Source organism: Canis lupus, chromosome 37, assembly GCF_011100685.1.
Source record: "Canis lupus familiaris isolate Mischka breed German Shepherd chromosome 37, alternate assembly UU_Cfam_GSD_1.0, whole genome shotgun sequence".
Classification (NCBI taxonomy): domain Eukaryota; kingdom Metazoa; phylum Chordata; class Mammalia; order Carnivora; family Canidae; genus Canis; species Canis lupus.
In genome coordinates, this window is record NC_049258.1 from 17,375,595 (window position 1) to 17,388,211 (window position 12,617).

Consider the following 12,617-nt stretch of genomic DNA (forward strand, 5'->3'; position numbering starts at 1 on the left):
GTATGTTCATTTAAAATGACTATCCAATTTTATGTGCCTCATGGAATAGGCCATAAGTTGCTTTTAAAAGATAAATCCCAGATGGCATTTATCTCTTTCTCATAAAATAAAGTCTAGAAAAAAGCATAGCCATTTTAATTTTATAACAAACAAAAAAATGCAAAAGTCAGGATGATGGGTAAATGGGGCATTATTTTTATGACTAAAATTTTTATGACTGAGTAACCTCCATTTTCTTGTAATCATCTCATTCTTTGTCCAATAATTTCCTAATTCTGTTGGAATGAAATTAGCTTTTAAGTGTTCACGGCTGGAATTTCACTTTCATTGACATTTAACTATTGAGTTAATATTTGGAAAGACTATAAAAGACAGGATATTAGTTTTTTAATATTGCTTTTAGTATTGCTCAAATGATGAACACATTCTTTGATAACAGGTGGGCGCAAATGTTTTTTGTAAAGGGCCAAATAGTAAATGTTTGGGTCATATATAAATACATGAAAGGCCGTACAGCGTCTGTCACAGCTCCTCGACCGTGGCATTGAAGCATGGAAGCAGGCATGGACAACAAAGAAATGAACGAACGTGGCTGTGTGCCAATAATGCTGTATTTAGAAAAATAAGCAGCAGGCCCGATCTAATCCATGGACCACAGTTTGCTGACACTTGTTCTATAGAATTCTTTCTTGCTTTTTAAAAATTTTGACTAGGGTAAAAAAATGCGTGCATACATGTATAATGTGTACTTGCATGCTTAGGCACGTACAGGGACATGTCCTTCAAAATCATGAAGATGAAGTATAAAGCATCCATATTAAGGAATTAAAGAAAATAGGGCATTTAAAGAGACGAAGTATAATGTTTTATTCAGCATCCATTGATTAAATGCCCAAGGACTCTCTATCTGAACAAGGTGCAGAGCTGCTCTACCATTCTATTTTTGGTCTAAAATCAACCTACAATGTTTAATATGCTTTTAATCAAATCTACCCTTAAAAATTCTTGAAGTAGCTTTAAGTTATTGTATATAGAACTCTGTATGATAATGTTATATATATTCCAAATTTGAGAACCACTGAGCCTAACTAAAGTGGAAAAAGAAAAGCTGTGTTCAGATGTGTGGGCAGTGCAAACTTTTTTTCCTAAAATAACCATCAAATATGTGAGGGATTGGAGAATTCTATTATGTTCCTTCCCGCCTGCAGAATCTTATTTTTTTTTAATGTTAAGCCTTTCTGACTTAAATATGTATTACCAGACTTGTTTGCTGTTGTATGTTCTATGTGAATGCTCACAGATTAAGTGAATTTGTTACATGTCAAGACACTTAGTACAGGACCTGGCCCAGGCAGTGTTTGTTGCACTTGAATCAAACCCTGTCTGCTCATGTCCCTACACATGTTGTTCTTTAAGGGGTAATAAAGAAGAAATGAGCCAACTTATTGTCTTTCCCCATTTACATTTCCTACTGAGTCTGGAAGAAAAGTAAATAGCTACCACAATTTGAGTCTTAGGTCCCTTTACGTGTAGAGTGACATCTTCTTTGAGGAGATGTGATGGAGTTCATCCACTCTATCAGTGTGAAATCACACAGGCCCTGGTGATAGCGCATAGAGATGCATAGATTTAGATACCTGTTGTAAGAAAGCAAGATTTCAAAATGGGCCTCAGCTCTGCCCTTGCATGTGAGGACAAATCACTTATGTGTTGAAGATGATTACACCTGAATAGCTGAAGAGGTACAAAGCAAACCTAGGGCCTTCTAGTAAGTGGTTTATTTCTAGATACCACTTCAGTAAGAAGTATTCTGTATTGTTCTAGTGAAATTTCTAAGCAGGACGACTAATCCAGAATGACTTTTAGAATTCTGAATGTCAAAGTAAGTTTAGTACTGTATAGGGAAATTTTAATTAGTTGTTAAAAAATTCCTCTCCATCCTGTGCTGGAGGAAATCAGTCCAACTGGGCTAGAGGCCCAGTCCTTTAAAGATATAATTAACAATTTACCAGGATGAATATATTCTCTTGTGAGAGAATACAATTGCCTGCTATTTATTAGCTGAAAACAATTTAAACAATTTAAAATTTTATTTTTCTTCAGATATAATACTAATGAAGCTTCGCTAGAGTGAAGCCAAAAAGTGAGAAAAAGCATACAACTGTTAACATTTTCATTTCTCTATCCTGAACACCTGAAAAAACACTTAAATAGTTGTAAATGCTCAATATCTGACTACAAAGAACCATCATGAAATTCATCTTATAGCCTCATAGTTACCCAGTAGAAAAAGAGAAAGCCATGAGTTGAATTTGGTATTGATCTACATGATGTAATAGATTTATATAGATCACAGGTTAAATGATTAATCTCCTAAATTCTTTTTTTTTTTTACAGAAAGAAGCCAGAATATATTATTAACCCTTTGAGAATACAACATAACGAATTTTACCATTTTACTACTTCCTTGAGTAGGTAAGACCGTGTCTTTTCTACAAGAAGAGAGTTATCTACAGTTGTGAAAACTCTGTTGATCACATTTTTAAAAAATCTCTATGAAATATATATCAATTTGTTTTAATGAAGGAGAATATATGTGAATTCCACAGCTAATAGATTTGGGAATATTAAATAGCACTTCATAATATTTTGAATGATTTAATAGGAAAAGAATGAAAAAGATCTTTTCAAGAGAACTGAAAACTATGAAATGAGAACCGAACTAAGCCTGTTTCTCCTGCTATGGGTACAAAAAACCAGTAGTATTTTCTAAACACTTATTCTGTGCCAGATGTGACTTGCATGACTTACTTTACATAACCAACCCCTGTTTTCCTTACAAGAACTGTGTGAGTAGAGACAGGGATCATCCCCATTATACAGATTAAGGGTTTGAGGCAGAGAGAAAGGAGGCAAGTTGATGTAAGGAGTTCACCCAAGGTTTCATACATTGGCCTGAGAGTAGCAGTCACTGGAAGAACACCAGCCCCACCTATTATTATGAGAATAACTTCATGTTGTGGTAGAAATGCCTAGCCACCAGATTCTCCTATGTTTTGAATTGGTTCTATCCAAATTTCCGGAAGAAGAAAAAAAAATAATGCATTTACCAAAAGAGTTGTGGCAAGCAACATTTATTTTATGTTTGTACTTGTTACTTTACAATTGTTGCATGAGTAAATAAAAGAATATATATATAATTTTATTTTATTTTACATCCTTCTTTAAACTCAAAATTCCTATGTTAAAACAATAATATGACAGGAAGAATACAAATGAATGACTTTTTATTCTGTGAAATGAAGAATATATTTTAATTCTTTTTATTAGAAGAACTGAATATCCAATCTTAAAATGGCCACAGCAATATATGCTTTACTATTTTCATTATTTCTTCATCACTTTATTTTTAAGCTAGAAACTTTATATAATTTTCAAATAAAAATATAGAAAGTATTATAATAAATATCTAAGCATCAGCCACATGGATTAAACAAGTACTAATATTAAACTTTGCTCAGATCTTTTCTGATGAATTAAATCATCACAGAGAGAACAAAAGCTCATCTTGTTCCTTTTCCTTTCTTTCTGAAAGGTGTCACAATCCTGAAGATGATATAACCTTCCTATGGGTATACTAATACTTTAATGATGTGTGGGAAACAGTATGCCATATAGTTACTTTGCATTTTAAAATTTTACATAAATGGTACCATGCAGTAGGCATTCTTTTGTCTTCACTCAACATTATATTTAGAGATTCAGCCATATTTATACATGAAGTTGTGGTTGACTCATTTAATCACGAAGTTGACTCATTATAATGTTTCAATCATCTGGTGCTTAGTATTATTAATTACTTCTTCCAAATAACTTTTAACATTTTGAAGATTTAATGCTAAAATGATTTAACCAAGGCTTTCCAGTCATTTTTGTCATTTGTGAATAAAAAATCCAAAGTTCTTAATATGTGATACTGTGCCAATTCTGTTTATGTTTTAGTTTTTTTCCTATTAGAAAAGTATTTCTTTTACTAGCTATAAGGATCTTGCTAACTATGGGACTCATTTTTTTTAAGTGCTTTTGCCATAATACAATAATTGGAATCTGCTTTATTTACCCATGGATGAAATACTCACTATTCCCAAATGCAATGTAAATATTGCCTTCGAAATTTGAAAGATACTTAAAAACACTCTCATTTGGCCCAGTTAATTGTTCATATTTCCATCAAATACATGAGGGAAACTTAAAAAAAAAAGGATTTTTCCTAATTTTCTCTAACATAATAGTTAATTGTAGCATTTGTTTAAGGTAAAGGAAATGCCAGTATGCATTAGTAAAATTTTTAGACATAGAATCTTTCATAACTTCTTTTCTTAAGGGAGTAGATGACTACTCTGGCTCTGTTAGGGAAGAAAGTCGAGATAAACTAACCTTTGCTGGGCATATTTGAGTAAATGCAAGACTATGTAAGCCTCCTAGGTCAGAATTGCAGTGCAAATTTGCAGACGGTAAAATCGAGGTCTATATATGTCAGGCAACTTAATTAAGACCATATCGTGATTGCAGAGCTAGATTCAAACCCATTTCTCTCCGATTCCAAAACTATACTGTCTACCAGAAAAATAATTGAGAAAACCTACCTACCCCTATTTGACACAGAAATAACTGATTTATTGCGCTAATATTTACTGGGATCCTTTTATGTGACTTGAAGGGACTGACCATAGAAAAGCAAGGAAGAGAGACACCTGGGGGCTGAGATAAGCACCTGACTCTTGATTTCAGTTCTGGTCGGGATCTCAGAGTTGTGAGATCAAGCCTGGTGTTGAGCTCTGAGTTCAGCAGGGAGTCTGTTTGAGATTCCCTTTCTCTGTCTTCCCCCGTCCCTCCCCATTCTCTCTCCCCATTCTCAAATAAAATAATTAATTAATTAAAAAGAGGAAGGGGCACTTGGGTGGCTCAGTCAGTTAAGCTTCTGCCTTTGTCTCAGGTCATGATCCCAGGGTCCTGGGATGAACTCCGAGTTGAAGTCAGGCTCTCTGCTCAGTGGAGAGCCTGCTTCTCCCTCTGCCCCTCCCGTTGCTCATGCTTACTCTCTCTCATTTGTTCTCTCTCATTCTTTCTCTCTCTCAAGTAAATTAAGAAGGGAGGAAGGAAGGAAGGAAGGAAGGAAGGAAGGAAGGAAGGAAGGAAGGAAGGAAGGAAGGAAGGAAGGAAAAAGAAAGAAAAAGAAAGAAGAAAGAAAGAAAGAAAGAAAGAAAGAAAGAAAGAAAGAAAGAAAGAAAGAAAGAAAGAAAGAAAAAAAGAAAAGCAAGGAAGACACACTATCTACCCAGAGAGAAAAAGCAGGCTATTTGAAAATGGCAAAGATTCCTTTAGTAATACCATGAAAGTGACTATTTAATTAGATATTTCTATTTTGCTCTGCTATCTTAACATTGTTTACCAGGTAATTACCTTTCTGGTCACCTAACCATGCCAATTAGATTAAATTGAATGGGATAATAGGAGTAAAAATGCTTTGTAAACAACATAATCTTTATAATTATTTGCTGTTATTACTAATTATTCTATAAATTTAGAATTGAGTATTTCAAACCTAATACATGTAATTCTAAATGTAGAACTTGTTAGGTGTATCTGAAGTGTAAAAGTCTTACAACTTCATGTAATAGCAGCTCTTTGACATAAAAGCCCCATGTAAACATTACAGTGAAGTGAACAACTCCCATAGTTGGTTTATTTTCAGTCTCTACTACCTATTAGAGGTATGTTTTTTCACCCCCTTAAGCCTTATAGCAGATAAGAACAGTATCAGGCTGGTGCCTGTCCAGAATGTGATCATTTCTCATTATCTCTACTTGTGTCATTGGAGTCCACTCTCATCTTAACTGTGCAGTAGCCTCCTGTGCTCAATCTTGCTCTCCTATAGTCTGTTATTCACATATGCAATCTTCATAAATCTTAATCAATTGATATGACTCTTTTGTTCAAAATCCACCAATGACTGCCCATAATATTCAGAATAAAGCCCACACTCCTACTGTGGCCAGTGAGGTGTTATATACAAGCTGGAATCTTCTACCTCCCTGACATCATCTCAACATCCTTTCCCCCTACTGAGGACAGAGACTGTGTGAAATTCTGAGCTATGTCTAGAACACTGTCTCCATCTTGGTGGACCCTCACTTGCTAAAGGACTGAATAGATATGCAAGGGTTACTGTGGAATACACGCGATGTCTTTAATGAACATTGGTGTTGCCGTTTTAAGGATTCTCTCAGTTTGTCTTCATAGAGCCAATTGCTTCTAGAATGCTGAGGAGCTTTCGTGCATGATTTTGACACATGATTTTATAGCATTTTGATAAAACTTTATTCTACTGATATATAATCTTGAATGTTAATTTATAGTACCAAAACTACAGAGACAAATTAAACACAAATGAGCTGTGTAGAAGTGAGAAACCCATTTTAAGGACAGAATATATTTATTTTATAATTACATGCCATCCTTTATCTAAGGAACAATATTAAGACTTGCTACAACCTGGGGTACCCGGGTGGCTCAGTCAGTCAGTTACACACCCAACTCTTGATTTCAGCTCAGATCATGAACTCAGGATCCTGAGATCAAGCCCCACTTTGGGCTCCATGCTCAACAGAGGGTCTGCTTGAGGATTCTCTCTCTCTCTCTCTCTCTCTCTCTCTGTCTCCCTCTGTCCCCCTCTGTTCCTCCCCCTGCTCACGCTAAATAAATAAATAAAGCAAACCTTAAACAATAAAAAAAAGGCTTGCTACAACCTGATATTGCTTAGATTTTGCTTTATCTTCAGAGTAGATGTATATCTTTTCATCACTCATCGATGGGTGAATTTTTAGCCCTTAAGGATTTTCTGTAAAGTAGGCTGACTTTTTTCTTTTATTTTTACAATGTTCTTTAGGAGCGGCACTCGATAAGTGTTTACATTGTTGGGAACATTTGGCCAGAGAAAGACAAACAGTCAGACCACAATACCCTCAACAGTTAGAGAAAAGAGGGAGAAAACCTGGTATTTTCACCATCCTCTCTGAAAATAAGTAGCTTGGCTTATGCTGATTACTATCTCATCAGCACTCAGCTCTGGCCCATGGACCTCTATGAGAATAATTTCAAAGGCAGATTAAACATTCTAAAAATAAACTTTATTGGTAAATTAGGATATCCGATGTTTCCTTTATGAAAGCCTCTTCTAATCTGTACTATCAGCTGACAGTTATACCCAGACCCCAAATTGTTCTGGCTCTTACTGAGCCAAGAACCTCTTCCAGGGGTGAGGTTTTAAAGAAAGATGTTTCATAGTTTAACTAGAGACAGAAAAAGGGAGAATTGCCCACATACTCTGGCAGGAGTTAAAATAACAATAACAGTCCTCCTACTTAACAGGCTGAGTCATAAGCACATTCTACTGATTTCTCGGCAATTCCGAGCAGATTGTTTGGGCTACAATTCTGTAGGCAGAGGTGGGCACCACCTGCTACAAAAGGCTCTAGTTCTTGTCAGGGGGGTGCTGTTAGTAAGTCTTGCCTTTTAACAGTTTGGCCAAATGGTGATTGGAAAAGATAACAATTTGGTGCTGTTGAGTACTTATTCTAATACTGAGACTCAAAGAACGGTTATTTTGCATTTAGTTCTTGCTGGCCATGGAGATAAGTCCTTTTTTTTTTTTTTTTTTTAAATTTTATTTATTTATGATAGTCACAGAGAGAGAGAGAGAGAGGCGCAGAGACAGGCAGAGGGAGAAGCAGGCTCCATGCACCGGGAGCCCGATGTGGGATTCGATCCCGGGTCTCCAGGATCGCACCCTGGGCCAAAGGCAGGCGCCAAACCGCTGCGCCACCCAGGGATCCTGAGATAAGTCCTTTAAAGAAAGAAGGTTACTGTGGAAGGTCTTAAGAGTCAAATCTTGTTGGATATTTGCCTTCAGAAAATTCTCGACTAGTTGCAGTAGCCTTTTCTCAACCAATATGGGGAAGGAGTTGAAGCTAACAGAAATCTACTTTTTTGCTTAAGCAGAGGAAGGAAAATTATGTGGTTACTGAGGTACCTCATAATCTGAGGGCTGGACACTGTTCTTCCCTCAGCCTGGCTTCTAGGACCTTTACCCGAACCTGTCGGTACCCTTTGATCAGGTCCCCCCTTCCTGACTCTTTTACAACCTGCCTTTCCTGCATGCTGGCACAACATGAATTTTTTTAAATATACGTCCAATCATTTCTTTTTCCTACTTAAGGTTTTCTTATAATATAAAGTATCAAACTCAGTAAAGACCCTTCAAAACTGGGCTCCAAGCAGCTATTTCTGGACAATCTCTAATCCCTCTGTCTCACTCAGCTGCCTCCCCTGCAGGCAACTTGTTTCTTTAAGTTACTTAGTTCTCTTGGAAAACCACATTTTTCTCAAATTGCTCTCATCTTTGTTATTTCTGCAACTCCTGCCTAAATACCCACTGTCCCCTTGTCTGACTTAGAAAAGCTATGTGTTTTCAATCTAAATGTTATTCCTTCTATGAAGCTTTCTTCTCCAGAACCCCCAAAATGGTATCAAGTGTGCCTCTGGGGAGGAGGGGCTTCTATAGCCCTTTAAGTGTTACAGAAAAGGGGGTGCCCAGGTGGCTCAGTCAGTTAAGCAAGCGTCTGCCTTCAGCTGAGGACATGATCTCAGGGTCCTGGGACTGAGCCTTGCACTGGGCTCCTTCCTCACCAGGGAGTCTGCTTCTCCCTCTTCCTCTCCCTCTCTGTGTGCTCTCTCTCATTCTCTCTCAAATAAATAAAATCTTTTAAAAAAACAAACTACGGAAAAAACCATCTTAGTATATACTTACATCCATCTCTTTCTCCCCAGCTCTGAGAAGTCCTCAAAGGCAAAAGTTTTGTCTTTCACCTATTTGTGCTTCCAGGACCATGTCATTAGATATGAAACAAAACAGTGTTTCAGTAAATTGCTATTAATAGTTAATAACAATGGCAAATAATGGGTAAATAATGATTGAAAGAGTTAGTATGTGGTTGATAAATGAGAGATTAAGGAGGGGGGAAAGATATAGATATAGCCCTAGGTAGCAGAGTTACAAAATGGGTTTTATGGTGGCAGTGTTTGTTTTACTGTCATTTCTTTTGTGTGTCTGATTGCTAAAAACAGTATGTTTTTGGTCAGAAAGTGAAGACAGAAGAAATCGAACACCACTGAGTCCCCAAGGAGACAGTTTAGGAAACAAAGCTTTGGAGGAGGCAGGAAAAGCTATGTTAAAAGACTGATTAATATTAACAAAAACAAGGGCCACCTATTCCTCTAAAGAAAGTTGAAGCCAGTGAGGGAGGATGAGAAGACTGGGGAGACCAAATTAGAGGATGTGTCAGTGCTTCTATCTTTCCATCTTCAGGAAAGACAGAGCCTACACTTTGTCCTTGGCAAATGTGAGACTGTCCTAAGATTATCTGAAAGTGATTGCAAATTCTGTCTCTACTGGCCCCAAGACAGATGTTACAAGAGGACCAATGGAAAGGGTGGACCCTCTTTGCTCTATCCACACCAGAGAAGTGCAGGGATGTGAAGGGAGTGATTGTGGAATAGCAGCAGGAAGCGCTCTTTGATCAAGTTTGCCCACCTGCTTCTTCCATTCCACCACCCACAGGCTATCCTTGCTACTGCCAGGATCTGCAGTGCATGCCATAAATGGAGTTTCATTTAACTGTATTACTTCTATTGGTCTCATCCTTTTTCCCTAATCTCATCATACGTTTCTTCAAACCAAGTATATTAGCCAGGATGGCTAATTGTTAAAACAAATAGATCCAGAAATTTATTATCACCTTATTTCTTACTCACTTACTCACTTAACAGTTCTGTGTTGAGTGTTTGGGTTGGGAGCCTGTCCTTTCCATAGTCAACCAGGGATACAGATCTGTAGGATTCCTTTCTGATAAAAGGATCCTTCCATTCATGACTTTACTCTGTCATTGTCTCTATCCAGTTGGGAGAGGGTCAAAGACCGAGGAGGAGCACATGGGAGTTGTAGATGAGCCAAACTTCCATTGGTGGAATCATACAATCATACCTAACTGTAAGGAGGGTTAGGAAATATACTCCTGTATGTGCTCAGGGAAAAGAAGAAAGAGATTTTGATGGACTCTGTGATACCAAAGGAAAATCTGTCTGCGGTATAAATACATTTGAACATTTGGATCAAATAACTCAAGCCCTGGTGAGAATAGATGCCAATCATACCATAGAAACAAAACTGTGAATCATAACTTCAAAACCCTGTTTAAAAAGTGAATGTATTTATCAAATGTATCAAGGTTTATTTTTATCATTTTATCAAAGTTAATTTTTACAGTACTATACAAATAAGATATTTTTAAAAACCTTCCTTATAGAAATACACATTGTATCCAAGAAGATAATGGCAAATAAAAGCATAGTGCCCAATACCGCTCTTAGATTTTCAATAATTTCTTGCTGAGTGAATCAATCGATTAATTAATAGATGAAAAAAGCTTCATTGGGGAACAAAATAAGTATTTGTACTTTGAAACGAATTTCTAAAATTCATTATAAAAAGAAACGATTGGGATAGTCAAAACTCACTTTGAACCAAAGAAGGATGTACCCTTTTGAATAAAGGTAAAATAATGAGTAAAGGTAAAATATTGAGGGGGAAACCCCGTTTGTGCTTTTGCAAAAATTTCTAAAGAATTTTGATGTTTTGATGAACTCACAAATAATCATGTATAAGGCCCAAAGTATATTTGTTCCATGCATTTATTTGGAGTAAATATTGCGATTTATATGAAGGGCAGCAGTGCATCTATTTTTTTATGAATGGAATACTGTGTCACAATGTTGTAGAAAAGCCATTCTATCAGCTAAATATTATATAAAATCAACTTATCTGCTAAATCATTCTGTCATGGAGTTTTAGTTTCCTGTGACTGTGGAATGCTTGGATGTGTGAAGATACTGCATTGCAGTAAAGGTATGATCACTGTTTTCTCCTGGAAGGTTAAAACTCCTTTTCCCTTTGAGAATAGGTAGCAATTTAATCAAGTCCTCATGGCATCAGAGAGCATTTTAAAATGAAGAAACCCTAATAAAACTGGCCTTTCCTCTAAGCATAGAAGGAAAGGAAGTCTGAGGTTTCAACCTCTCTGGGAAGAATGGGAGGTGATGAACAACAATCCAACATTCTCTGTCTCTGTCTACTTCCTGAGAAGTAGAATGATTTACTTAAATCTGCTAATGTCTTACGATAATTTTTTTCTTTTACTCTTTTTCAATTCTCACCCACCCCCTGCAGGGTTTTTTTTTTTTTTTTTTTTTAATGACTGTCAAGGACTCCAGTTGTACCATGTGCTCAGTAATTACTACAGAAGGCAATTTGAGTGTAAGACAGTTGCAGTCTCTGTAAGAGAAATTTAGAATTCACTAAAGCAAGTACTTTAGTGAGGGGGTGCCAAAGCTTGAGTCATTTAAAACCATTGTGAACAGAGCTCTAGAAAAAAATCGGGTGCTAATCAATCTTGAATAAAGAGCAAAGGACTAAAACAATCAAAAAGACCTTTTTACAGAACAGACTGTTGTGATACTAGAAAGTTCTTGCCACTGGGAAGCAATGTGTACACCTTTTGTTTTTAGTTTTTGTATTCCTTTTCGGCATATGTTTACAATCAACTTGGTCTTGCTTTTGGAATCTAAGGTTTCTAAAGGAAATTTTGTTTTAAAAAAGGTGTTTAGGGGTGCCTGGGTAGCTCAGTTAAGCGTCTGCCTTCAGCTCAGCTCAAGATCTCAGGGTTCTGGGATGAGCCCTGTGTTGGGCTCCCTGCTCAGTGGGGAGCCTGCTTGCCTCTCTCCCCACTCATGCTCTCTCTCACTCTGTCTCTCAAATAAATAAATAGAAATCTCCTAAAAATAAAAATAACTACAAGTTATAAAAGATGTTTAAAAAGCACCCTGCACAGTATTTGCATTTTCTCGGAACTCACCTCCTCGTAGATGCTTCCTTGAACATCCTATCAAAAATAATGCCTTCCTCTTGCTATCTTCGTCTCAGTTTCAACTTTATTTTAAATACATTAAAGGTTAAATTTAGTAATTTAACATTAAAACAAAGTTAAAACCCTTAGATGAAATATTACCCTTTACATTTTAATTAGGGTTTCAGTTACTGTCCAATCACCTTATTAAAACGTAACTTTCAAGAGGATAGGAATTTTGTGTGACCTGTGGCATTTTGAGAAACCTCTCTGTGTCTCAATATTAATGTCTTGTATCTTCCCCTATCTCTATCCCACTGCTACTTTCATTCAAACACATTGCTCCCTCATTGATTATTGCATTATTGACCATCTATCTACTGTTTCCGTTTCTGATCATAACCTTCTGCAACCCTTTCTCTAGCTCATCTCATCAGCATACATTGAAAGTTTCTCAGTGGTATGCCTTTAATACAACTTATACTGTGCAGCCTGACAAGCAGGGTACATCATCATCTAGATGCTTGCCTTTCTTGTCAGCATCTTCCACTACACTTGTTTCCGGCATTCCAAAACATTCTTGATGTTTTCCAGCAC

General features: G+C 36.7%; 1 protein-coding gene across 15 annotated transcripts in view; it reads left to right on the plus strand.

Moving 5' to 3' along the window:
* MAP2 (microtubule associated protein 2) overlaps window positions 1-12,617 on the plus strand; it is a 291,178-nt gene that overhangs the window by 187,030 nt on the left and 91,531 nt on the right. For all 15 annotated transcript variants that reach the window (XM_038585596.1, XM_038585598.1, XM_038585604.1 and 12 more), the window contains one exon: window positions 2,398-2,475. The gene's annotated coding sequence lies outside the window, so the exon portion shown is untranslated. The remainder of the gene's footprint in view (window positions 1-2,397; window positions 2,476-12,617) is intronic.